This window comes from Nipponia nippon, unplaced genomic scaffold (genome assembly GCF_047370975.1).
Source record: "Nipponia nippon isolate SJK-2023a ecotype South Korea unplaced genomic scaffold, ASM4737097v1 scaffold_11, whole genome shotgun sequence".
In the NCBI taxonomy this organism is placed as follows: domain Eukaryota; kingdom Metazoa; phylum Chordata; class Aves; order Pelecaniformes; family Threskiornithidae; genus Nipponia; species Nipponia nippon.
This window is the reverse complement of record NW_028262302.1, coordinates 32,549,710-32,573,885: the sequence shown is the minus strand read 5'-3', so window position 1 is coordinate 32,573,885 and position 24,176 is coordinate 32,549,710. Positions and strand designations below refer to the sequence as shown.

General features: G+C 49.1%; 1 long non-coding RNA gene across 1 annotated transcript; it reads right to left on the bottom strand.

Moving 5' to 3' along the window:
- Window positions 1-16,275: 16,275 nt before the first annotated feature.
- Window positions 16,276-21,024, bottom strand: LOC148056959 (uncharacterized). The gene is made up of 3 exons (XR_015702153.1): window positions 20,964-21,024; window positions 20,602-20,711; window positions 16,276-18,382 (listed from the first exon to the last, which is right to left on the bottom strand). It is a non-coding gene; the product is annotated as an uncharacterized LOC148056959 (long non-coding RNA).
- Between the last annotated feature and the right edge of the window lie 3,152 nt (window positions 21,025-24,176).

Here is a 24,176-nt window from a genome sequence, read left to right as displayed (position 1 = left end):
CAAGACGCTGCGCCATGTTACTTACCGCCCTGCCCTGCGGCGTGCAAAGGAATGAGACGTGAAACAGGGAAAGCAAAGGGGCACGGCGGCCCCTCAGCTGGCCGCACCAGACGGCCGTAGAGCCCTGCCAGTTCCCTCGCTGCTCTGGACGGCAGCGCAGCTCCGCGCTCCCTGCCGCTCCCGCCAGCACGCGCGGCGCCCGCGCTTGGCCGCCTGCAGCGCGCGAGACTCGGGAGGCTGGAGGGGCCGCTCGCCTCCTTCGGCTGCTTCATTTGCCGCCTTAAAACAATCGCTTCCACGCTCCCTTTCTTCATTTCAGACCCCTCTCCACATCTCCTGGCCTGCAAGCCATTTGCAGCAAGCAACACGGCTGAAATCCTGTGCTGCTAGACACCTAGCTGTCATCTTGCTCCCACGCCCAAAGGCTTTGGGAACCTGAACCCCCTGCTTGGTTGGGCATCGAGACCGCGAGGCGAGAAACACGCCTGGACTCCACCAAGCCAGGCGCCTGCCACATCGCTCAGCACGGTGCTACGCGGCTGCCTGACCGACACCTTCTGCCGCTAAAACCAGAGCGCGGTTCCCTTCTGAAGAGTCACCGGCAGCGCGGAGAGTCCCTCGCCTTTCCCTGCGCCAGGTCCCCCGGGAACAGCGTCTCAGTCGGACTGGAGCGTGCAGCAGCCTCCGGTCGTCCCAGCCCCTCGCCCGTCCAGAAAGCGCCTGCCTGTAGCAGCGGCAGAACCGCTGCTGCCCAGAGGGGAAAGGAATGGCTCGGGGCAAAGCTCCCCAGGCTGCCCGTGTCCCGTGCGGAGCTGGGGGTCCAGAAGCAAAGGAGCTATGGGAGGGGGGAGCAGGGGAGCGGGGGCACGAGACTGGAGGGCAGGGGACGCGGGGGGCACGTCACGGGGCAGAAAAAAGCCGCACGGGGGGAAAAACCTTGTGTGGGGGGACGTTTGGGTGGAGAGGACTTGGGAGGGCGCAGCGACAGGCAGAGGGGGAGCGGGGGGCGGAGACGGACACGGACGGACAGCGGCTGTGTGTGGGTAGAAAGGTGCACGGGGGGACACGGGTGGGGATGACCTGCACCAGGGGGTCCGCCCGGCATAATCCACAGCAGATAACTCACCTGGGATAAGCCGCAACGGATAGTCCGCTCCGGAGAAGGAATCCACGCCAGATAATCCCCAGCAATGCCCCTCAAACTGCCAGCGGTTCACCCCAAATTTGGCCCAAATTGGTGCGGGTTTTGCGTTTGGGTTTTTTGGTTTGTTGGCTTGTTTTTTTGTTGTTGTTCTTTTTTGTTTTTTCTTTTACATCATACAAAACTTGGGGGTTTCTGCTTTTCAAAACTATTCAGTTCTGGGGTTTTCCGGCGCTTTTCCACATCATAACAATGGGTCATTTTTGGTTTTCTGCGTTAAAATGTAGGGGGGGGGTGTGGGTGTGTGCGCGCGCGCTTGCTTTCCAGCTGCACAAATCCAGGCGGATTCGGCTTTCCTGGGAGCCCCAAACCGTGTTGCTCTTGGATATTTTGCTCTTGGACTTGGATATTTTGACACTTTGGTATCTTAGACTTCGGTATCTACTTACAATTCTGTCTATTTAGACTTAGTTATCTGTTTACACTTCCATAGAACCTTTACTTCCATTACACAGACAACCTACTTTGGCTTACTCGGTGACACACGGTAAGCGTAGATACCTCTACCTATCCAGACTTTCTTCTGTTTTAAATTCCTTCATCTACATCATCTCTTTTTGCATTTTAAACTCCTTTATTTCTTCACATATAGACAAGTTCTTTTTTATTTTAAAACCCTATCTATCTCCATTTAGATTTTTTAATAATTTCTAGAACGTAGCAGGTACAGGTTTGTATTTTGAAATCCTTTTCTCTCTCTATATATATAGAAATGAATATTATTTTTCAATATATATATATATAAAGGCGAGAGATTTTCCTCTACTGCAATGCCTCGCACCCGTATTTCCAGTTTTTAACAATTTTAATTACACACACACACACACACACACACGAGTTTTCAGGCATTTTGGGGCTGTGACCCCCTCCTCTGGGGGGAACCTCCCCGTGACACCTTCATCCCCCACTCACCTGCTCCTCTGTTTCATCATCACACCCCCCGCCCCCAGGGACGTTGGGGTGCCCCAAATGACATCATCACCCCCCAGGCCCCTCCAACACTTTTTCATCACCCCCCCAAAAAAGGCACAAAACAAGGAAAACAGCCCCGACCGGCAGCTCGCTACTTTAATAATGCCGTTTACATATGTAGGCGCCCCCCGAAAAGGGGAGCTCCGCCAGAGAAATAAAATGCGGGCAGCCCCCCCCAGCCCCTGTCCCGCAAGCCGGCGGCTGCCCCACGCCGCGGGGGGAGCCTGCCAGGGGACGGTGACGCACCTCTCGCTCAGGCTCTGCTCTGCCGTGCTCCCCCTCCGTTCCCGCGCTGGGACGGGCTCCCCGGGGCAGCGAACCTCCCCGCTCCCTCTTGGCCCGGCACTCTCCCCACCAGACAGCCCTCGCTGACGCACCCGCGGGGCACCCGCCGGAGACAGAGCCAGGAGCCTCCAGGCACGGGGCCGGCCCCTTACCCTCGGGACGCTTCACGACCGGCAGGCCAACCTGGGCCGGGGGGGACCTAGCGAGCATCACGAGACGCTTGCAACGAGACACCTGAAAAACAGAAATCCCAAGCGATATTTCCGCATGTGAAAAAAATAGCACAGCAGCGAGTAGAGGAATTCAGTCAGAGCAAGGGAGGGGAGAGCAGTTGAGCTCAAGGAGGATTCGAGGTAAGCAGGTCAGCTCAAAACACAAGACGTCCTTTAAAAGCTAGAGCGACCTGAACGCTTCCAATCAGCATGAAGACTAACCGGTACGATTCCAAACACGTTCTTCGCGTAAAAGTACGCGCTCTTGCCGGCGTTGGAAAACGTCTCACCCCTTCCTTACGGCACGGCTGCAGGGAGACAACCCTGCGAGGCTGCAGGACAAGGGCGTACCGCAATCAGAATCTACGCTTACAGATCCGCCGCAACAGCTACGGCCCTCGCGCTCCTGCGCATCTTGCTGGCTCGGTCGATAAAGCTGGAAGCGAAGCGTAACGCTTTCGAGGGTAAAAGGAAAACCAGAGGACAAATCGCAGCAATTCGCTTCCTACTAAAAAAGCTGTGCGTGTGCTTACAGACATCCAATAAAAATACTTCTACTGGAGAAGGGCTGGATTTTCCTTTTGCATTAATTTAACTTGCACAGCTGTGAATCGATACCAGCAGATTATCTGTCTCCAAGATACGCAGTTATCATTTGACCAGGGGTTTTTTGCGCCTTACGTCATTAGGAGCGACATCTGGCCAGCCGCGCTGCCCGAGAGAGATGCTACTGAACTGCCAGGGAAACGCACCCTTGAAAGCCAGACAGAAAGAAAAGTACTTCAGAGCACTCCGTCAAACGAGCACGGGGGGGGGGGGGGGAAACCCGTAACGTTCAGTTGCCTCTCCTGGTCAACGTTTAGAACAAATACCTAACGGCTCAAATACACCTAAGCAATTGTACGCCACAGCTAGTTGGCAGTTAAAGTTGAAACAACGCCACAGCTAGTTGGCAGTTGCAGGTGAAACAATGCAAGGCAGTTTGTATAGACAATTTTAACTTTTTTTTTTTCCTAAAGTTACATCTAGGGTAGAAAAATCAGTGAGAGAAGAGATCCCCCATACGGTTTTACTTTGCGGGCGGAATCCAATCCCCGGGGCTGCAATGCCTAAGGCTACCAGAAAGGACCGGCAGATTTGCTAACGCTTTTGGCTGCACCGAAGCACGCAGAGGAACGCGTGTTGATGACATCTCGGCTGTTGCAACTGAGAACCAGCGATGCCATCAACTTCCGGAAGACGTGCTGTGCTCGGGTCTTTGGAAGCAAACGGACTTTTCTTTCTTTTTTTTTTTTTTTCTTTTTTTTTTTTTTAAGAGAGCGGAAAGTCTCGCTGCTGCTGACTTCTACTGCCAAGCGCATCATCTCTGAAGATCCCCACTCTGATGGGGAGTTCATAAAACACAACTTCTTTGAATGAGAAAGACTTCCATTCTGGAAAATCTCTTTCCAACTGAAGTAAGAAACCACACGCTGTAGGTTAAGGAAAAAGGACGCTGCCGAAGCAGTAACTCACCAAAACCACGTCAGGACTCGCTGTCGCTACTTACAAGGCTGGCAATGCTTCTCGGGAAAGCGACGCCGATTCCTCCTCTTTTGTCCACGTCTCTCCTTGGACCTGGATCGCTTTTAGTATGGGTGCCAGTATCTCAGTAAGCTTTTCAAGTACTACTGTAAGATATTTTCAAAACTTACTGACTGAAAAAGCACACAACAGACGATCCCTCAGAAACATCTGTAACGCGACGCTTCCCGGACACGTCCGCGCTTTAAGCTACGACGGCAAGATAAGCAGGGCTCAAGAAACGCCATGCCGATGAGGCGACGCGTTCGAGACCCTCGGGAGGCTTACCGAGGGGCCCCATGATCACCAAGAGCTACGGAAACATCAAGACCCGAGAAAGCCAGGGTACGAGACACAGAAGACAGACTACGCAAAAGCAGAACACACAGACACAGGATGGAACCGCCCTGCCCAGCCAACGTCAGCAGCGTGCTAAGAACAGTAACCCGGTCCTTTTCCCTTCCCAAAGGAGACTGCTCCTGGACAGGCCTCTCCCCGACACCAACTTTATAACCCCTCCCTGCAATTCCTATCCTTGATACCTCCTCAGCCCTGACCCCGCAACTGAGCTTTCAGAGGGCCAGGGATCTGAATCCACCCTCAAAAAAGAAAAAAGAAAACCCCCACACACCGAACTAGAACATTCCTGCACTCACTCAGTTCCTCTTCATCATCTCAAAAAAAACCAAAAAAACAAAAAACAAAAAACCCCAAAACCTCCCAACCCAAAAACCCACAGCACACTAACAAACTAAAACACAGTGCTGGTATTCAGCATCGGTCTGGTTACTGCCAACCGCTTCTGCGACACCCTCCTCCTCAAAAGCACCGCACCGCTCTGCTCCCCTGCTCCACGCCTGTTCTCAAGAAAGATGCTGCGGCTGTCGCTCGGTGCGCCTAGGATGCCAGGAGACACAAAGTTCCCGTGGCGCTCGGGTGAAATAGCCAGCCCCGTGTGCCTCCCCTCTACCACCCAGCTCACCTCAACTTCTCGGCCGATTCTCAAGGCAGCCAGCACAGCTCCCACAGAACCAAACGGGAAATGATTAACCAACATGCCATTTCATACTTTACTATTAAATGACGACCCGGCTGACAACCACCTCGCCTCCTCCAGCCGCTCCTCAGCGGGAAGCTACGCCCCCTCCGAGGCTGTTAAAAGGGAGGACCCTAAGGAAAGAGAACAACTCCTTGAAAACTAAAGACAGGGAACGGGATAAAAGCAAAAAACTTCAATAATGACGGGAATTAGGGCAACAAAGAGAAAAAAATGAAAACCGGGGACAGTGAACTAAAAGAGAGACGTAGGAAGACAATTGAAGAAGCAAAGGTACTAATAGAGACAAGGAAGAATTAAAAAAGGGAAACGGCAAACGGAATACGAGTAGACAGAAGCTTTTGTCGTGGTTTAACCCCAGCCAGCAGCTAAGCACCACACAGCCGCTACGGGGGAGAAAATTGGAAGGGTGGAAGTCAGAACACTCGTGGGTTAAAGGAAGAACAGTTGAACAATTGAAGGAAAAGACAACAGAATAGTAGTAATAGTACTAGCAGTAATAATAATAAACCAATAACAGTATACAAAGCAAGCGATTCACTCTACAGGTGCTCACCACTCGCCGACCGATGCCAAGCACGTCCCCGAGCAGCGATCGCTGACTCCTGGCCAACGACCCCCCGTTTCCCTACCGAGCGTGACGTCACACGGGAGGGAATAGCGCTTCGGCCGGCGCGGGTCAGCTGAGCTGGCTGTGGCGCCTCCCAGCTTCTGGCGCACCGGGCAGAGCACGGGAAGCTGAAAGGTCCTTGAGCGGTGTAAGCGCTACTTAGCGACAAACAAAACGTCAGTGCGTTACCAACATTGTTCTCGTCCTCAATCCAAACCGCAGCACTGTGCCAGCTACTTGGCCCAGCCCCATCTTCGCTTCATGGGTCCCACCTGGGCTGCCCTAGCTGGAACCCATCAGGAACTGAGGCCATCACCCCAGCCCCACAGCACATCACTGCGTCCCCTGGACCCAACCGCAGCCGCTCACCCAGAGGCCAGGGGCTGGAAACACATCTGGGGTCACAAAGGAGGCAGCAAATGTTTGTTCCTTCACGCCCATCAGAAATCCCAGCAACGAGCTGGTTACGAGGCTCGGTGCCCAAAGGCAGCGGGACAGAGGGAAAAGAGGGACGAGGAAAGCAGAAGGAAGGATGGAGGGAGGTAGAGAAGAGGGGTAGGACAGGGAGCCAGAAAACGGGATACTGGGAACAAGAGAGGGACGGGGAACCGCACAAGGGTGTTGAGAGAGAGAGAAATGGAGTGCAGCGAGGAGGAGGATGGGGAGATCCCACAGGAACAGGGAGCAACAGGGGGCAGGGGAGAGAGACAGAAGGGACCGAGCGGGACAACAGGAACAGCAGAGAGGGACAGAGAGAATAAGAGACACGCAGGCAGCGGCGGGGCGGGGCGGATAGAGGGAAGTACAAAAGGGGGAAAAAGCAAAAAGAATTAAAAAAAGTGACAGGAAGTTGGATAGAGGCAGTCACAGAAATAGAAATTAAAAAGCAACAAACATAGGCAAGAATTAAAAATTAGAGAATGTAAGACAGAGCGAGAAATAGAAAGGGAACAGGACAGAGAGGCAGGACATGTAAAAAATTGTTAAAGGGAGCTACGTAGAGGGAGATTTGAAAGGGAAAATAAAAAACAATGGACTACAGGAAACACAGGAAAGAAAAATGGGACAGGGAACTAGATAAATGGAGACCTAGAAATAAGACGTTAAAAGCAACATGGTACGTGACAGGAAAGCATTAAGAATAAGGGAAAGGGAACTAGATAAATGGAGACATAAAAAGAAAATTGTAAAAGCGACAGGGTAAGGAAAACCAGAAAAAATTAAAAACAGGGAGAGCAAACTGCGTAAAAGATGAGAGAGAGAAAAATTCAAAAAGGATGGGACAGGAAAGAATTAAAAAACAGGGATAGGGACCTTGATAAAAGTAGACCTAGAAGGAAACTTGAAAATGCCAAGAGGTACAGCACAGTCAGCAAAGAACTAAAAACAGGGACAGCAAACCAGATTACATATGGAAACAAAATTTTAAAAGCTGAGGGATAAAGAGAGGGGAAAATGAAAAAAATAGAGATGGCAATCTAAAGAGAGACATACGAAGAAAAGAGATGAAGTGAAGCACAGGCTGGAGGACAGACAGGAAAGCATTAACAAATAAGCGCATTGGATGGGATAAAATTAGACATCGGAAAAATAAAAGCCACGTCTCTTAGGAAAGACAAGAAAAAACTACCAAATAAAGAAAGGGGGACAAAGAGAGAGACGCATACAAAGTAAATTTTAAAAGCAACGGGGTACACAACAGACCGAAAACTATTAAAAAGTAAGGATTGGGAGCTTGATCAAAGTAGATGTAGAAAGAAAATTTCAAAAGCAACTGGGTAGAGGACAAACAGAAAGAAAATTAAACACAGAGGCAGCAAACGAGATAAAAGTAGACATAGAAACAAAAATTTTAAAGCCGAGGTACTAAGACAGGAAAGAATTAAAGAAATAGCAACAGCGAACCAAACAAATGCAGAGAGACAGAAATTGTAAAAAGCGACCGCGCTAAGGAAAGATGAGAAATAATTAAAAAATAATGACAGTGAACGGAATAAAGGTAGAAAATTTTTGAAGCAACAGAGTTTAGGGAAATAGAGGAAAAAATTTAAAAGTAGGGGCACTGAACTGAAACGGGGACATAGGAAGAAAATTGAAAATCAAAGGCACTAAGGAAATAATTAAAAATAAAGACATCGAAGGGAAAAATGTAGACAGGGAAAGAACGTTTTAAAAGTGATGGGTATGAGGGAAATAAAGGGAAAAATTAAAAGATAGGGACAGCGAACTAAAACAGATGTGGAAAGAAAATTTAAAAAGCAACGGCACGAATGAAAGAAAAAGAAATAATTTTTTAAACAACAGCAAAGGGAATAAAAGTGGGCATAGAAAGAACATTTAATAAGCAGAGGGGAGCTAGGGGAATAAAGGGGAAAAATTGAAAAATAGGGACAGCAAACTCAGAGATGGAGAAAGAACATTGAAAAAGCGAGGGCACTAAGGACAGACAAGAAATTATGAAAAGAAAAGACAGCAAAATGAAGACTGCAAAGGGAATAAACGTAGACAATTTTAAAAGCGACAGGGATTAGGGAAATCAAGGAAAAATTATGAGATAAGGAGAGCAAACTAAAACAGAGATGTAAAAATAAAATTTTTAAAGTGACGGCACTAAGACAAGAAATTACTAAAAAAATTCAAAGGTAATAAAAGTAGGCATAGAAAGAAGATTTAATAAGCAGAGGGGAATTAGGGAAACAAAGGAAAAAATTAGGAAATAGGGACAGTGAACTAAAATAAATGCAGAAAGAAACTCTAAAAAGCAAGGGCACTAACAAAAGACAAGAAATTATTAAAAGACAAGACAGCAACATAAAGACAGTGAACGAGGTAAAAGTAGAAAAATCTGAAAAGCAAGGGGGATTAGGGAAATAAAATAGAAAAATTTAAAAATAGGGACTGAACTAAAACCGAGATGTAGAAAGAAAATTAAAAACAAAGGCACTAAGGCAAGACAAAAAATAATTTTAAAATAAAGACGGCCAACAGAATAAAAGTAGACAGAAAATATTAGAAGCAAATAGAATTAAGGAAATAAAGAAAAAAATAATAGCGACGTTAAACTACAACAGGGAAGTAGAAAGAAACAAAATCTAAAAAATGATGGCAAAGAAGCAAGAAAAAAAATCATTTTTAAAAGACAGTGAAGGGGAAAAAAAGTAGGCATAGAAAGAACTTTTAAAAAGTGAGAAGGATTCAGGAAATCAAGGGAAAAACTAAAAAATAGGGACAGAAAACTAAGATGGAGACGTGGAAAGAAAATTTAAAAAGCGACAGCACTAAGGAAAGACAAGAAATAATTAAAAAATAAAGGTAGACAAATAAAGACTGTGAATGGGGTAAAAGTAGACCAAAAAATATTAACAAGAAAGGTGATTAAGAAAATAAGGAAAACATTAAAAAATAGTAGCATCGAACTACAAAAGAGACATAGAAAGAAAATTTTAAAAAGGAGATCGCACTAAAGAAAAAAAATAAAAAATACGAACGAGATAAAAGTAGAAAATATTAAAAACCGAAGGATTAAGAGAGAAAAAAACCTAAAAAATTGAAATGGCGAAATAAAAGGCATACATAGATACAAAATTTTAAAGGCAGCGGCACCAAGGAAAGAGAAGAAATAATTAAAAAATAAAGGCATCAAAAGTAAGAAAAGTAAGCATAGAAAGAACATTTTCAAAGGGGGCGATAAGGGAAAAATTAAAACATAGAGACAGCAGGCTAGAACAGATTAAAATAGAACATCTAAAAAGCAAAGGAATTAAAGAAAGGCAAGAAGTAATTAAAAGAACAGCATAATAAAGACTGGGAACGGGATAAAAGAAAATTTTAAAAAGTAACGGGGATTAGAGAAATAAATGGAAAAATTAAAAAATAGTGGCAGTGAACTTAAAGAGATGGAGAAGGAAAATTTAAAAAGTGAGGGCACTATGGAAAGACAAGAAATAATTGAAACATAAATACAGGGAAATAATGACAGCTACTGGAACAAAAGGAGACAGAAAACTTTAAAAGAAACTGTGATTAAGGAAATAAGGATAACATTCAAAAATAGCATCACTGAACTAAAATGGAGATGATGAAAGAAAATCTAAAAAGCGATAGCACTAAGGAAAGACAAGAAAGGACAATCAAAAACTAACAGCAGCAAACGGGATAAAAGTAGAACATTTTAAAAGCCAAAGGACGGCGAAAGGAAAGAACTAAAAAATAGCAGCAGTGAACCACAATGCAGAAATAAAAAAAAAAAAAATGCACTAAGGAAATACAAGAAATCATTCAAAACTACAGATGGTGAACAGGAGAAAAGTGGGCAGAGAAAGAAAATTTGCAAAGCCATGAGCATTAGGGAAGAGAAGGGGAGGGAACTAAAAACTAGGGACAGCCAACTAAAGGCAGAGCAAGAAAATTTAAAACGGGAGGGCCCTAAGGAAAGACAAGAAATAATTAACTAGAGCACAATAAAGACAGCAAAGGGGATAAAAGGAGACAGAAAATTTAAAAGCAATGGAGATTAAAGCCATATTGAGCAAATGAAAAAACGGCGATGGCAAACTATAAGGAAAATAAGGAAAAAAATTAATCGAAACTGTGAACTAAAAGAGAGATGTAGAATTAAAAAACTGTAAAAGCAATGGCAGTAATGAAAAACAAGAAAAAATAATTAACATCTCATGACAGCAAAGGAGATAAGAGTAGAAAATTTTAAAAACCAATGCTCAAGATAAAGCAAAAAAGGAAAACCCAAATATTAAGAAAGGAAAGCGCTAAAAAATAGCGACAGCTAACTACAACACAGACATAAATAGACATTTTAAAAAGCAAAGGCACTAAGGAAAGACAAGAAATCATTAAATAATAAAGACAGTGAACAGGATAAAAGTAGGCATAGAAAGAAAACTAAAAGAAAAAGAAAGCAAACTAAAAGAGAGCTGTGGAAAGAAAATTTTAAAAGGTAGGGCACTAAGGAAAGACAAAAAAATAATTAAAGATAAATACATCAAAATAAAGACAGGAAATGGTATAAAAACAGACAAACTTTTAAAAGCAATGGTGATTAAGGAAATAAGGAAAAAATTTTAAAATCCCATTGGTGAACTAAAATGGAGATGGAAAAGAAGATTTAAAAAGTGATGGCACTAAGGAAAAACAAGAAAAAATAATTAAAAATTAACGACAGCAAACAAGATGGAAGTAGAAATTTTAAAAGCCAAAGGATTAAGAGAGGAAAGCAGTACAAAGTAGCAACATTGAACTACAATGCAGACATAGACAGAAATTTTTAAAAGCGACAGTGCTAAGGAAAGACAAGAAATCATTCAAAATAAAGACAGTGAACGGAATAAAAGGAGGCATAGAAAGAAAACTTAAAAAGCAATCAGCATTAGGGACAGTGCACTAAAACAGAGATGCAGAAACAAAATTTTAAAAAGCGAGGGCACCAACGAAACAGAAAAAATAATTAAATATAAAGACAGCAATTGGAATAAAAGCAGACAGAAAAATTTAGAAGCAATGGTGATTAAGAAAATAAGGAAAGGTTAATAAACAGTGACGGCAAACTAAAACAGAGATGTAGAAATACAATTTTTAAAGTGAGGGCACTGAGAAAAGCGAACAAATAATTAAAAGTAAAGACATCAAAGGGAAAAAAGTAGGTGTAGAAAGAACATTTTTAAAGCAATGAGGATTAGGGAAATGAAGGGAAAAATTAAAAAATAGGGACAGCAAATTAAAAGAGATGAAGAAAGAAAATCTGAAATTTTTTTTAAGTTAAAATACGCATGGAAATGTAACTTCAAAAGTGACAGGGTACACAACACAGGAATAAATTAAAAAATATGGATCGGAATCTTTATAAAATAGACATAGAATGAAAATTAAAAAAACAACAGGGTTCAGGACAGACGGAAAAATTTAAAAATAAAGACAGTAAAATGGTTAAAGTAGACACAAAGAAAATTATAAAAGCAACTGGGTAAAGGACAATCAGAAAAAAATTAAAAATGGGTAAAAAAAATGGTTAAAAGTTGACATAGAGAGAAAATTTTAAAAGCAAAGGCATTAAGATGTGAAAAAAAATTAAAATAAGGGTAGGGTGAGAGAGAGAGAGAGAGACATAGGAAGAAGATTATAAAAGCGGAGGCATTAAGGAAAGACAAGGGAAAAGTTACAAAATAAAAATAGGGAGAAAAATACAGAGAGACATAGGAAGAAAATTTCAAAAGCAATTAGGTGCAAACAGACGAGAAACAAATAAAAAAGACAGTGGATTGGTTAAAGGAGACATAGAAAGAAAATTTTAAAAGCTACAGGTACAGGATAGACAGCAAACCATAAAAAATAGGGACAGCAAAGTAGATAAACTTTGACGTAGAAAGAAAATTTAAAATGTGATGGCTTTAAGGAAAGACAGGAATAAATCAAAAACTAAGAATGGGAAAAAAATAGAGACACACATAAAAATAAATTTTAAAGTCAACAGGGTACACAACACAGGAAAGAATTAAAAACTGTGGATAGGGAGCTTGATAAAAGCAGACATAAGAAGAAAATCAAAGAAGCAACAGGGTACAGGACAGACAGGAGAGAATTAGAAAATAAAGACAGTGAACTGGCTAAAAGTAGCCATAGAAACAAAATTTTAAATTGACGGAGGATAGTATCGACAGAAAAAAAATAAAAAGAAGAACAGGAAACTAAATAAATGGAGACATAGAAAGAAATTTTTTACAGCAACTGGGTACAGGACAGAGAGGGAGGAATTAAAAAATAGGGACAAGGAATCGGATAGCGGGAGACATAGAAAGAAATTTTTAAAAGCAACAGGCTACAAGAAATACAGGAAAGAATTAAAAAATAGGAACGGGGATGACAATAGAAGGAAATATTGAAAGGAAATTTTAAAAGCGAGGAGGTATGCAGATGAAAGGGAGGACTTAAAATTCAGGGAAAGGGAGCCAGGTAACAGGAATTCTTGAAAGAGACATCAAATAGCAATGGGGTACAAGAAATAGAGGGAAGAATTTTAAAAATCAAGAAAGGAAGCCTGATAGAGAGAGACCTAGAAGGAGTTTTAAAAAGCAACTAAGTACAAGAAACATAGACAAGAATTAAAACATTGGGACAGGGAGATGGATAGAGGACAACATAGAAAGAAAATTTAAACAGTGATCAGGCACAAGAAATGGGAATATTAGAAAAGCAGGGACAGGGAGATGGATAGGAGGAACCATAGAAAGAAAATTTTAAAAGCTATGGGGTGCAGGACAGAGGGAGGAATTAAAAAATAGGGACAAGGCACTGCAGAGACGGAAATGTAGAAAGAGAAATTAAAATGCAACGGGGTACAAAAAATACAGGAAAGCATGAAAAAATAGGGAGAGGGAGCCGCAAAGAGGGAAACAGAAAAAAATTACTAGGTGAAGTGGTACAGGGCAGAGTTCACAGAAGAATAACAAGCTTTGGGGAGCCAGACAGGTAGGTGGGCCAGCAGAGAGGGAGACAGAAGCAGAGACAGGCAGGGAGGCAGGCAGGCAGGCAGAGATCCGGGGAAGGGCAGCAGAGGTGGACCAGGATGCACACGAGAGAACACGCGACTCGACGCAGCTCCTGGCACCGGCAAGAGACCTTCGCTGCCCTAATGCTTTTCTGTCTGCCTCGGCAGCAGGTGCCTCAACGCTCCTCCACCACCAAGCTTCCCGGCGGCTCTCCCGTGCAGCCGATGGAGGTGCTGAGCTCCCAGCACTGTGTGCTGGTAAGGCGCTCTGTCAGGGACACTCAGAGGGATGCTTCCTCGCTGCAGGCACTGGTCATTCATTGCTGGAGGCAACTGCCTGCAGGACTCCCTTGGATTCCTTCCTTGGACAGTTCCCCTTCATCGGCTCCCTCAGGCAGGCATGCCTGGACAGACCCTTCCCTGACCAAAGGGGCGGATTAAAAAAATAGGGACAGTAAGCCGCATAGTGGGAGACATAGAAATAAAACTAAAAAAGCAATGGGGTACAGGACAAATAGGAAAACGTTAAGAAATAATGACAGGGAGACAAATAATGGGATACACAAAAAGAGCAAGTGGCGGGGTACAGGAAACACAGGAAAGAATTTTAAAATAGGGACAGGGTGGAAGATAGAGGGACAAATAGAAAGAAAATTCAAAAAGCAATGGGGTACAAATCGCACAGGCGAGAACTAAAAAATAAGGCCACGGAGCTGGCGAGAGAGATACGTACGTATAAAGGAATTTTAAAACAAACAGGGTGAAGGAAAGAGTGAGCAGAAATAAAAAATAGGAAAATGGAGCCAAATAGAGGGAGGCATAGAAAGAAAGTTTGAAAAGCAATGGGGTACAGAGCAGAGGGAGATATTAAAAAAACATAGGGTCAGGGAGCTGGATAGGGAGGAGATATAGAAATGAAAATTTAAAAGTAATAGGCCACAAGGCAGTGCAGAAAAACTGAAAAATAGGGAGAGGGAGCTGGCTAGAGAGACACATAGAAAAAATTTAAAATGCAACGGCGTATTCTCCAGAGTTGGCAGAAGCATAACAAGTTTTGGGGAGCCATGCAGGTAGGTGGGCAGAGAGGCAGACGGAGGGAGGGAGGCAGGCAGACATCTGGAGAAGGGTGGCAGAGATGGGCCAGGATACAGAGGAGAGGACACGTGACTCACCACAGCTCCTGGTGCCGGCAGGAGACCTTCACCGCCTCGACGCTTCTCTCTCTGCCTCTGCCCCTTCCTCCTCTGCAGTGCTGCACGCCGGACCCTCGCCCATTCAGCAGCATGCAGCGGGCACCTCCATGCTCCTCCTCCGCAAGGCTTCCTCAATACCTGGTGGCTCACCCACGTAGCCAACAGAGGCACTGAGCTCCTAGCACTGCGTGCTGGTGTCTGCCCTGTCGGGGACGGCTCGGAGGGATCCTTCCTCGCCACACAGACTGGCCGTTCCTTGCAGGAGGCACCTGCCTGCAGGACTCCCTCCTCAGCCCGTTCCCCTTCATCAGCTTTCTCAAGCAGGCATGCCCAGGCAGCCCCCTTTACAGCTAGAGCCCGTTCACACAGCAGGGCCAGCCCCATCCTCAGCCTCACTGGCCACACCTGGGGCTGCCCCAGCTGGAGCCCATCAGCAATAGGGGCCATTGCCAAAGCCCCACAGCACATCACCCCCTCCCCTGCACCTCTCCACAGCCACAGGCTCTGCACCCAGGGGCTGCAAACACATCCAGGGGCACAGACGAGGCAGGAAAAGTTTATTCATTAATGCACGTAAGAAATCTTGGCGGCGAGTTGGCTGCAAGGCTCAGTGCCCAAATGCAGCAGGACAGAGGGAGAAAAGAGAAGAGAAAAGCAGGCGGAAGGACAGAGGGACACAGAGGTGTGGGACAGAAAACGGGATGCTGCGAACAAGAGAGGGACAGGGAGCAGGACAACTGTGTAGAGAGAGGAGAGCAGAAGAAAGACTGCGGGGGTGAACAGGGACAGAGAGATGGAGGAATAAATAAGAGAGACAGGGAGCAGGAGAGAGAGGCAGAAGGGACCAGCAGGACAACAAGACAGACAAGACAAGGGACAGGGAAAATTCTGAAGTGACAGGGGAAAGGAAACATAGCCAAGAAAAAAAAAAATAGAAACAGCGGGATAGAGGTAGATGTAGAAAGAAAATTTTGTAAAAGCAACAGGGTACAAGAAACATAGGGAAGAACTAACACATAGGGACAGGGAGCTAGAAAGAGGGAGATGTAGAAAGTGTGAAAAGTGACAGGGTAGAGGACAGAGAGGGAAGAATTATCAATTAGAGACAGGAAGATGGATAGAGGGAGACATAAACAGATTTTACAAGCAACAGTATACAAGAATCCTACACGAGAATTAAAAAAACAGGTACACGGAGCTGCAGAGAGGGAGAAATAGGAAGAAAATCTGAAAAGCAACGGGGTACAAGAAACACTGGCAAGAAATTAAAATTAGGTCAGGGAGACAGAAAGGTAGCAAGAAAATTTAAAAAGCAACTGGGTTTGAGAAACCTATGCAAGAATTTAAAAAATAAGGATGGAGAAGTAGAAAGAAAGTTTCAAAAGCGATGCGGTACAAGAAACATAGGCAAGAATTGAAAAATAGGGACAGGGAACCTGACAGAAGGGAACTGGGGTGGGTTGACCTCGGCTGGCCACCGGGTGCTCACCAAGCCACTCTGTGGCTCCCCCTCCTCAATAAGACAGGGGGACAAAATACAACAAAAAAACTTGTAGGTCGACAAAAGGACAGAGGGTCACTCACCAATTACTGTCACAGGCAAAACAGACTCAGCTTGGGGAAATTAATTCCATTTATTGTCAATCAAAATCAAGAGTAGGACAAGATTTGTTCTTATCTTATTTTGTTTTATTTGTTCTTATCTTATCAACAAATAAGAACAAATCTAAAAACCGCCTTGCTCTTTTTTCCTGGGCTCATCTTCATGACTCCTGACTTTCCCACATCCCACCCCTGAGCAATGCAGGGGGACAGGGAGCAGGGGTCGCACTCAGTTCATCACACATCATCTCTGCCGCTCCTTCCTCCTCATGCTCTTCTTCTGCTCCAGTGTGGGCTCCTCTCCACAGGGCCACAGGTGCTGCCAGGAGCCTGCTCCAGCGCAAGCTCTCCATAGGGTCACAGCTTCCTTCAGGCACATCCACCTGTTGCGGCACGGGGTCCTCCATGGGCTGCGAGTGCATGTCTGCTCCACCGCGGACCTCCACGGGCTCCAGGAGGATGACCTGCCTCACCGTGGCCTTCACCACAGCCTGCAGGGGAATCTCTGCTCCGGTGCCTGGAGTACCTCCTCCCCCTCCTTCTTCACCGACCTTAGTGTCTGCAGGGCTGTTTCACACTCACGTTTTCTCTATCGCAGCATCTGCGCAGCATTTTTTACCCCCTCTTAAATGTCCGTTCCAGAAGCACAACCAGCATTGCCGATGGGCTCAGCTTGGACCGGCTGCAGATCCATCTTGGAGCTGGAAGTGGCTGTGCCTGACATGGGGGCAACTCCTGGTGTCTTCTCGCAGAACCCCCCCCTGCAGCCCCTGCCCTGCCCCACCTAACAAAACCTTGCCACGTAAACCCAATCCAACAGCGATCGCCTGCAGGACAGAGAAGGGGGACTGAAAAATAGGGAAAGGGAGCCACAGAGGGAGAGGTACAGGGGGGGAAAAAATAGCGATGGGCTACAGGCCAGAGAGGAGGAAGTGACAGGGAATCAGCCTGAGAGAGATGGAGAAAAACAAAGAATAGCGATGGGCCACAGGGCAGAGAGGGAGGATTTTAAGAAGGGGACAGTGAGGTGGACAGAGATAAACTGAGAAATGCCAAAAAACCTTGATGAGCTGAAGGGGAAAGACTGAAGCTGAAGGGGAATTAAAGAATAGGGACATGGAGCCAGACAAAGAGAGAACGATAAAGACAAAAAGCAGCTATGGGACAGAGAGGGAAGAAGTTAAAAGACAGGGACAGGGACCTGGAACGAGAGAATTTAAGAAAGAAAAAGTCTATCTAGAATACAGAGCAGGGACAGAGGAATTAAAAAATAGGGACATGAAGACAGAGAGGTGAGAGGTGGGAATTGTGAAGGGCTAAAGGGCAGGCGAGGAAAAATTTAAAAAGTTGGGATAGGAAGACAGACATAGATGAAGAAAGACAAAAAGAGTTATGGGCTGCAGGACACAGACAGAGGATGAAAAAAGGACAGGGAACAGGACAGAAGCGCAGAGAGAGAAAGAAAACATAGGGGTAGAACAACAGATAAAGAGGGGGACTTGGAGAATGAGGGAGGGAGAGGTGCGGGGAAGTAGAAAAAAATGACAGCAGCAAGAGAAAGAGAAGGCGGGGCAGGGAAGGACCAGGATGCAGAATAGGGACGACACGGCCCCAAGGGTCCAGGACTCCCTGCAGCTCCCGCTCTCCAAGCCGCTTGGAGAACTGGACACCTCGGACGTGTCTTTCTCTCTCTCTCTCTCTCTCTCTCCTGGCCCCGTAGCTCCGGTTGCTTGACTGTCATCCACCTAAGAGAACAGACTGGTGTCTTACAGCTCTTACAATACAAGGCCTCCCAGATACATAGCCTCGCACGTGCACGTGTTACCTGGCTGTACTGTGCTTCCAGCTACGCATACGGACCCTGCAATGCACGTTGGCAATTGGATCTGCTGAGGGCTATGCTAAGAGGGATCCTTCCTCACACTGAGAGGCAGGCTGTCTCCTGTCTGCAGCTGGAGGCAGCTGCCGGCTGGCTCCTCTTTATTTTATTCTTCAGCTGCTTTACCTTTTTCCGACTTCTCCAGCTTCAGCTGCGGCAGCTCCTGTCCACAGCCAGGAAGCGTCCAGCTGTCCATTTTTGCCCATGCCACTAGGAAAATGAGGCCAAAGGCAAGCCACACAAACCTGAGCCAGCTGCAATCACCAGCGTCCCTGGAGAGGAACCGCCAACCGAGTCCTCAGTGCTGCCTCTGGGAGAGGGAAAGAACAAGCAACCAACCATTATCCACAGGGATGACTGCAGCTCTCCTCAGGCAGGAACCCCTCCTTCTGCAGGAGCTGCTGGAGACGCCGCTCTTTCCCTGAACTGAAGCTAATAGCACCTGCATTTAAGGAGAATAAATCATATTCAAGGGCCAGCTTGCTGCCACGAGGACAGGGTTTGGGGGCGGTCCATGCCTACAGGACAGGCTTCAGGGGAGGTGCTGGAGCTGGGGGCAGCTGCCTGGGGCGAGCAGGGCTGGAGGAGTTTTGGTGAGTTGGAGAGGCACCCAGCGCCTTTTCCAGAGGGTGGGGGCAGCCATCTCCTGCCCCTCTTCCTGCATCCTCTCCACCAGCTCTCAGAATATCCCTGGACCTGCCCTGATGGGGCCTGACTCCAACTGACTTCAGCCTGTTGCACTGGTGGGTTGGAAACATCCTCGCGACTTGTCGGCATTCTCCAGCAGGCATGCCCCAGCAGCACCATCCCCTGGGGCTGCAGCCCTTTTACACAGAGGGGCCATCACCATCAGCCTCACCGGGCCCCCTGGGGCTCCTCCGGCCGCAGCCCACAGCTGCGGCCATGGCCCCTGACACCCACCGTGTAACCTGCTCCCCTGGACTCTCTGACAGCCACTCACCAAGTACAAAGGAGTACAACCACAGCCGTGAGTGCAAAGGAGACAGCAAGTGCTTATTCGTTAATGCATATAAGTCCCGGGAGTGAGTCTGCTATGGGGTTCGCTGCCTGTACACTCATCCTTCCCCTGGGACAAGTTGGCAGTTGTTACTGGAGCAGCAGATACAAAAAATGAAAATACAACGATAGGGAGCAGGACAGAAGAACAGAAAGAGGAAAAGTAAAATGAGGGAGGACTGAGGAGCAGAGAAAGAAAGGTACAGGGAAAAGGACAGGGAGATAGATAAGTCGATAAAAAAGGGGATGAGGAGCCCTGCAGGGACATGGCAGAAGAAAAACAGGGTCAGGGAGCAGGACAGAGGAAAAGAGAGAGAAAATGATGAGCAAGGAGCCAAACAGACAGATCAAGAGAGAAATCAAATGAGAGGAATAAGGGAGGGAGGGAGACAAAAAGACAGGGAACAAGCCAGAGGAATTGAAGAGAAAGAGAGAGAGAGAGAGATTGGGACAAAGAGAGGGAGAAAGAAAAACCATCGCTGGGCTGCAGGATGAGAAAAAAGGGAGCAGAACAGAGGGGAATAATGGGACAGCGAGCCGGGCAGGGGCAGTATAGTGAGAAACAATGGGAGAACAAGTGCTATGGAGATATACAAGGAGTTACAGGGAAGATGGAGGACAGAGAGAAAAGAGAAAAGGGGCATGGAGCAGGGAAGAGATGGTGAAAGAAACACTAGAGACAGAGAGAGGAGGAGAGTGACAGCAGCAAGGCAGAAAGACGACGAAAGAACAAACCAGTGATGGGTAGCAGGCCAGAGGGACGAGGAAAGACTGGAGGAAGGACAGAGCGATCTAGGAAACAGGTGAGGGACAGGGAGCCAGAAAGTGGGATACTGCAAGAGAGAGAGGGACAGGGAGCAGGATGCTGTGATGGAGAACAAACGAGAACAACAGAAAGAACTACAGAGAGGTGGACCATGAGAACAAACAGGAACAGAGAGGGGAAGCAATAAAAAACAGGGACAGGGAGCAGCACAAAGGGTCAGAAAGAGTAAGAGATGAACAGGAAGGAGGACAGGGACAGTGAGATCCGGAATACAAAAAAAACCAGCAACAGTGAGCAAGACAAGGGGATAGAGAAAGGAAGGGAAGAAGGGAGGGAGGAGAGACATAGGAAGGCAGGGACACAGAGCGGCATGTACAGGTGCAAAGAGGAAAAGAACATCAGGGAACAGGACAGAGAAAGAGATGGATTCAGATCAGGACAAAAAGATGGAAAAGGGAAAAACAACAATGGGCTGCAGGACAGAGACAGAGGATAACAAAAGAAAGGAGAAGGAGCAGGCCAAAGGCGCAGAGAGAGAAAAAAAGCAGGGGGTGGTAGAACAAGATGGATAAAGGGAGAGAGGAAAAGGGAGCAGTGCAGAAAAACAGAGAAAAGAGAACGGGTACAGGGAAGAACAAAAAAAGAAAAATCACAGCAGCATGCAAAAGAGAGAGGGCCAGGGAAGGGGCAGGGAGGGACCGGGGCACAGACAAGGGGTGACAGGTCCCCAAGGGCCCGGGACTCACCACAGCTCTCGCTCTCGGTGCTGCTGGGAGAACTGGCCAGTTGAGATGCTTCTTCCTCCTTCTCTCCTCCCTTCCTCTTCTGTAACTCCAGTCACTCGGCTGTCCTCCACCTAAGAGAATACGTGGATATCTTACAGCTCTTATGAGACAAGGTTTCCTAGACATGTAGCCTCGCTTGCTCGTGCACTACGCGGCTGTACCACACTTTGGGTTATGCATACAGGCCCTGTGGTGCACATCGGCTGTCTGGCCTGCAGTGCACTACAAAGAGGGATCCCTTCCCACCCAGAGGGGCAGGGTCTCTCTTGCCTGCAGTGGGAGGCAGTGGTCAGCCAGATGGCCTTCCGTTTCTTCTTCTTTACCTTTCTCCAGCCTCTCCGGCTTCAGCCGTGGCAGCTCCTGTCCACAGCCAGTAAGCGCTCCGCCTGTCCCTTTTCACCCCCGCACCGCAAAGAGAGTGAGGTCAGGCAGAGACAACCCATGCAAGCCTGAGGCAGGTGCTGTCAGCAGCATCCCCACGGGAGGAATGGACAACCGCGTCCTCAGCATGGCCTCTAGCACAGGGAAAGAAGAAGCGGCGACCGTTATTACCATAGATCACCCCTGGCCTAAGCCCTTCCTTCTGCAGAGGCTTCTGGAGACACTGCTCCTTCCCCGCACTGCTGGTAACGGCACCCGCGTTAAGGGACAATCCAGCCCACTTGAGAGCCAGCTTGTGGTCTTCACAACAGGGCTTGGGGGCGATCTGGTGCTATGGGACAGGCTTCAGGGGAGGTGCTGGAGCAGGGGGCAGCTGCACGGGGTGAGCGGGGCCAGGAGAGGCTCAGGGGGAGCTCTGGTGAGTTGGGGAGGTGCCCTGCCTCTGCGCCTAGGGGATATCCGCCTCCTTCCCCTCTTCCCTTCTATCAGCTTTTAGGTAACTCCCTGGGGCTGCCCTGGCCCAGCTCGCCTCCAGCAGACCAAGAGCCTGCCGCAGCGGGCAGGTTGAAGCTTCCTGTCCCACCACCCCTGGGCAGCCAGCAGGCAGGAGACACCCCTGCACACGCAAAGGAGCTCGCTCACCTCCCTGGTGCTCCTGGCCCTTACCCACCACCGCCAATCGTGCCCGGCATGCCACCACACTGTGGTAACAGCGAAGAAGGCGGCGTTGGCGGCAACAGCGAGCACCCAGCGCGCAGCGATTGCCCACGGGCGGCGGCAGCGCTGCCATCTGCATTTTGCACGCCAAGCACCTGCCGACAGCACGCCCGCGGGGCGGAAGCGGCGTTTCCTTACCAGCAGGCAGCAACGAGCGCAGCGGCATGACTCCGCAGGCACCGCAGCATCCTATTGCCGTTACCGGTGCCGGCAGCATGGATCATGTGGGCTGCACCGCGCCTGCACAGATCCCGGGCGGCAGCTCCGAGAGTCGGGAGGCGCGCTGCTTCTTGGGGAGTAGCCATAGCTGGAAGCCCGCAGAAAAACACACAAAACCTGCAACAAAACTGCACCTAGTGCCGCAGGGGCCGCGGCGATAGCAACGACTACGGTGCACCGAAAGCGCCCGAGAGCAATGCGGCTTCCAGGCACCCACGTCCATATATACTACACCTCCCAGCATGCCCCGGGGACCCAACATGGCTGACCGAAAACCCCGTGCAGCAATCCATGCTTTCTGACCCTGCGGGGACACCGTTCCCCTCGCCGCTGACGTACTCGGAAGCCCTGCCGAGAACCCCCGCGGCTTCGAGCACCCCCACCGCCGGCAACGACCCAGGGCGGCACCAACCTGCCCGGCTCGGGGCAGCCCCTCCCGCCCGGCTCCGGCCACCGGCGCCCTCACACTGCCCAGCCCCGACGCGGCTCGGCGCCCGGCCCCGCACCGGCGCGGTGCCCCCCCGCCGCCCGGCTCCGGACCGGCGCGGCGCCCCCCCCACCGCCCGGCTCCGGACCGGCGCGCCCCCCCCTCGCCCGGCTCCGGGAAGCCCCGCCCGCCCGGCTCCCACACGGCACCGCACCCTCCCCGCTCCGTGCCTCCCGCCGGCCCGGCCGCTCCCCCCCAGGCACCGCCGCCCTCCTCGGGGCTTCCCCGCTCACCTCCTCCCTGCCTGCAGCTGCAGCCCAACGACCGCTCCGCTCTGCCCCGGGCTCCCGCTGGCCCCTCCGCGGGGGGAAGCTGCGCCCACCGCGCGATGCCCGCCCGCGACGCACCGCGCATGGTCTGGGAGGAATTCCAGTTTAATCTCTGTGGGCTGGACGACCTTCTGTATCATCCAGGGGACTTCTCGTTTCACCTCTATGCTCTGGAGGGCCTTCTCGATGGTCTGGGTGGACTTTCGGTGTCATCTCCATGGTCTGCGGAGCCGCCCTATACTCCGGGAGGACTTCCGCTTGCATCTCGATGGTCTGAAGGACAGTCTTTAGAATCTGGGAGGACTTTCTGTCTCCTCTCTATGGTCTGGAGGACCCTCTCGATGGTCGGGGTGGACTTTCGGTGTCATCTCTGTGGTCTGCGGAGCCGCCCTATACTCCGGGAGGACTTCCGCTTGCATCTCTATCATCTGAAGGACAGTCTTTCGAATCTGGGATGACTTTCTGTCTCCTCTCTATGGTCTGGAGGACCCTCTCGATGGTCTGGGTGGTCTTTCCGTGTCATCTCCATGGTCTGCGGAGCCGCCCTATACTCCGGGAGGACTTCCGCTTGCATCTCGATGGTCTGAAGGACAGTCTTTAGAATCTGGGACGACTTTCTGTCTTATCTCTATGGTCTGGACGACCTTCTCTGTGATCCGGGAGGACTGTGTCGGCCATTTTAGTGGTTTGGACGAGTTATTTTTTTGCCGGGGGGGGTTTGTTTTTTTAAGCTTTTGTGTGCTCTGTGCAGCCGCAGCCCAACGACCGCTCCGCTCCGCCCCGGGCTCCCGCTGGCCCCTCCGCAGGGGGAAGCTCCACCCACGGCGCGATGCCCGCCCCCGATGCACCTCGCATGTGCTGGCGAAGCTCCGCCCCCCCAGCGGCAAACCCCGCCCTCTGCAGCAAAGCTCTGCCGTGCACAAAGCACGCATGCGCCGGTGAAGCTCCGCCCCTCGACAAAGCTCCGCCCTCCCATGGCAAAGCTTCGCCCCCCCGCAGCAAAGCTCCGCCCCTGAGACAGCGCGCATGCGCAGACAAAGCTCCGCCCTTCACAGCAAACCTCCGCCCTCCCACGGCAAAGCTCCGCCCCCCCCCGCAGCAAAGCTCTGTCCCCAACTCATCGCGCATGTGCCGATGAAGCTCCGCCCTCACACAGCAAAGCTCCGCCCTCACCCGGCAAAGCTCCGCCCCCCCGCGGCAAGGCTCCGCCCCCGACGCATCGCGCATGTGCTGGTCAAGCTCCGCCCTCACCCGGCAAAGCTCCGCCCTCACCTGGCAAGGCTCCGCCCCCCCCGCAGCAAAGCTCCGCCCCCGAGGCAGCCTGCATGTGCGGCAAAGCTCCGCCTTTCACATCAAAGCTCCGCCCCCACGGCAAAGCTCCGCCCCAAGACAGCACGCATGCGCCAGTGAAGCTCCGCCCTCGCACGGCAAAGCTCCGCCTTACCACCGCTAGGCTCCGCCCC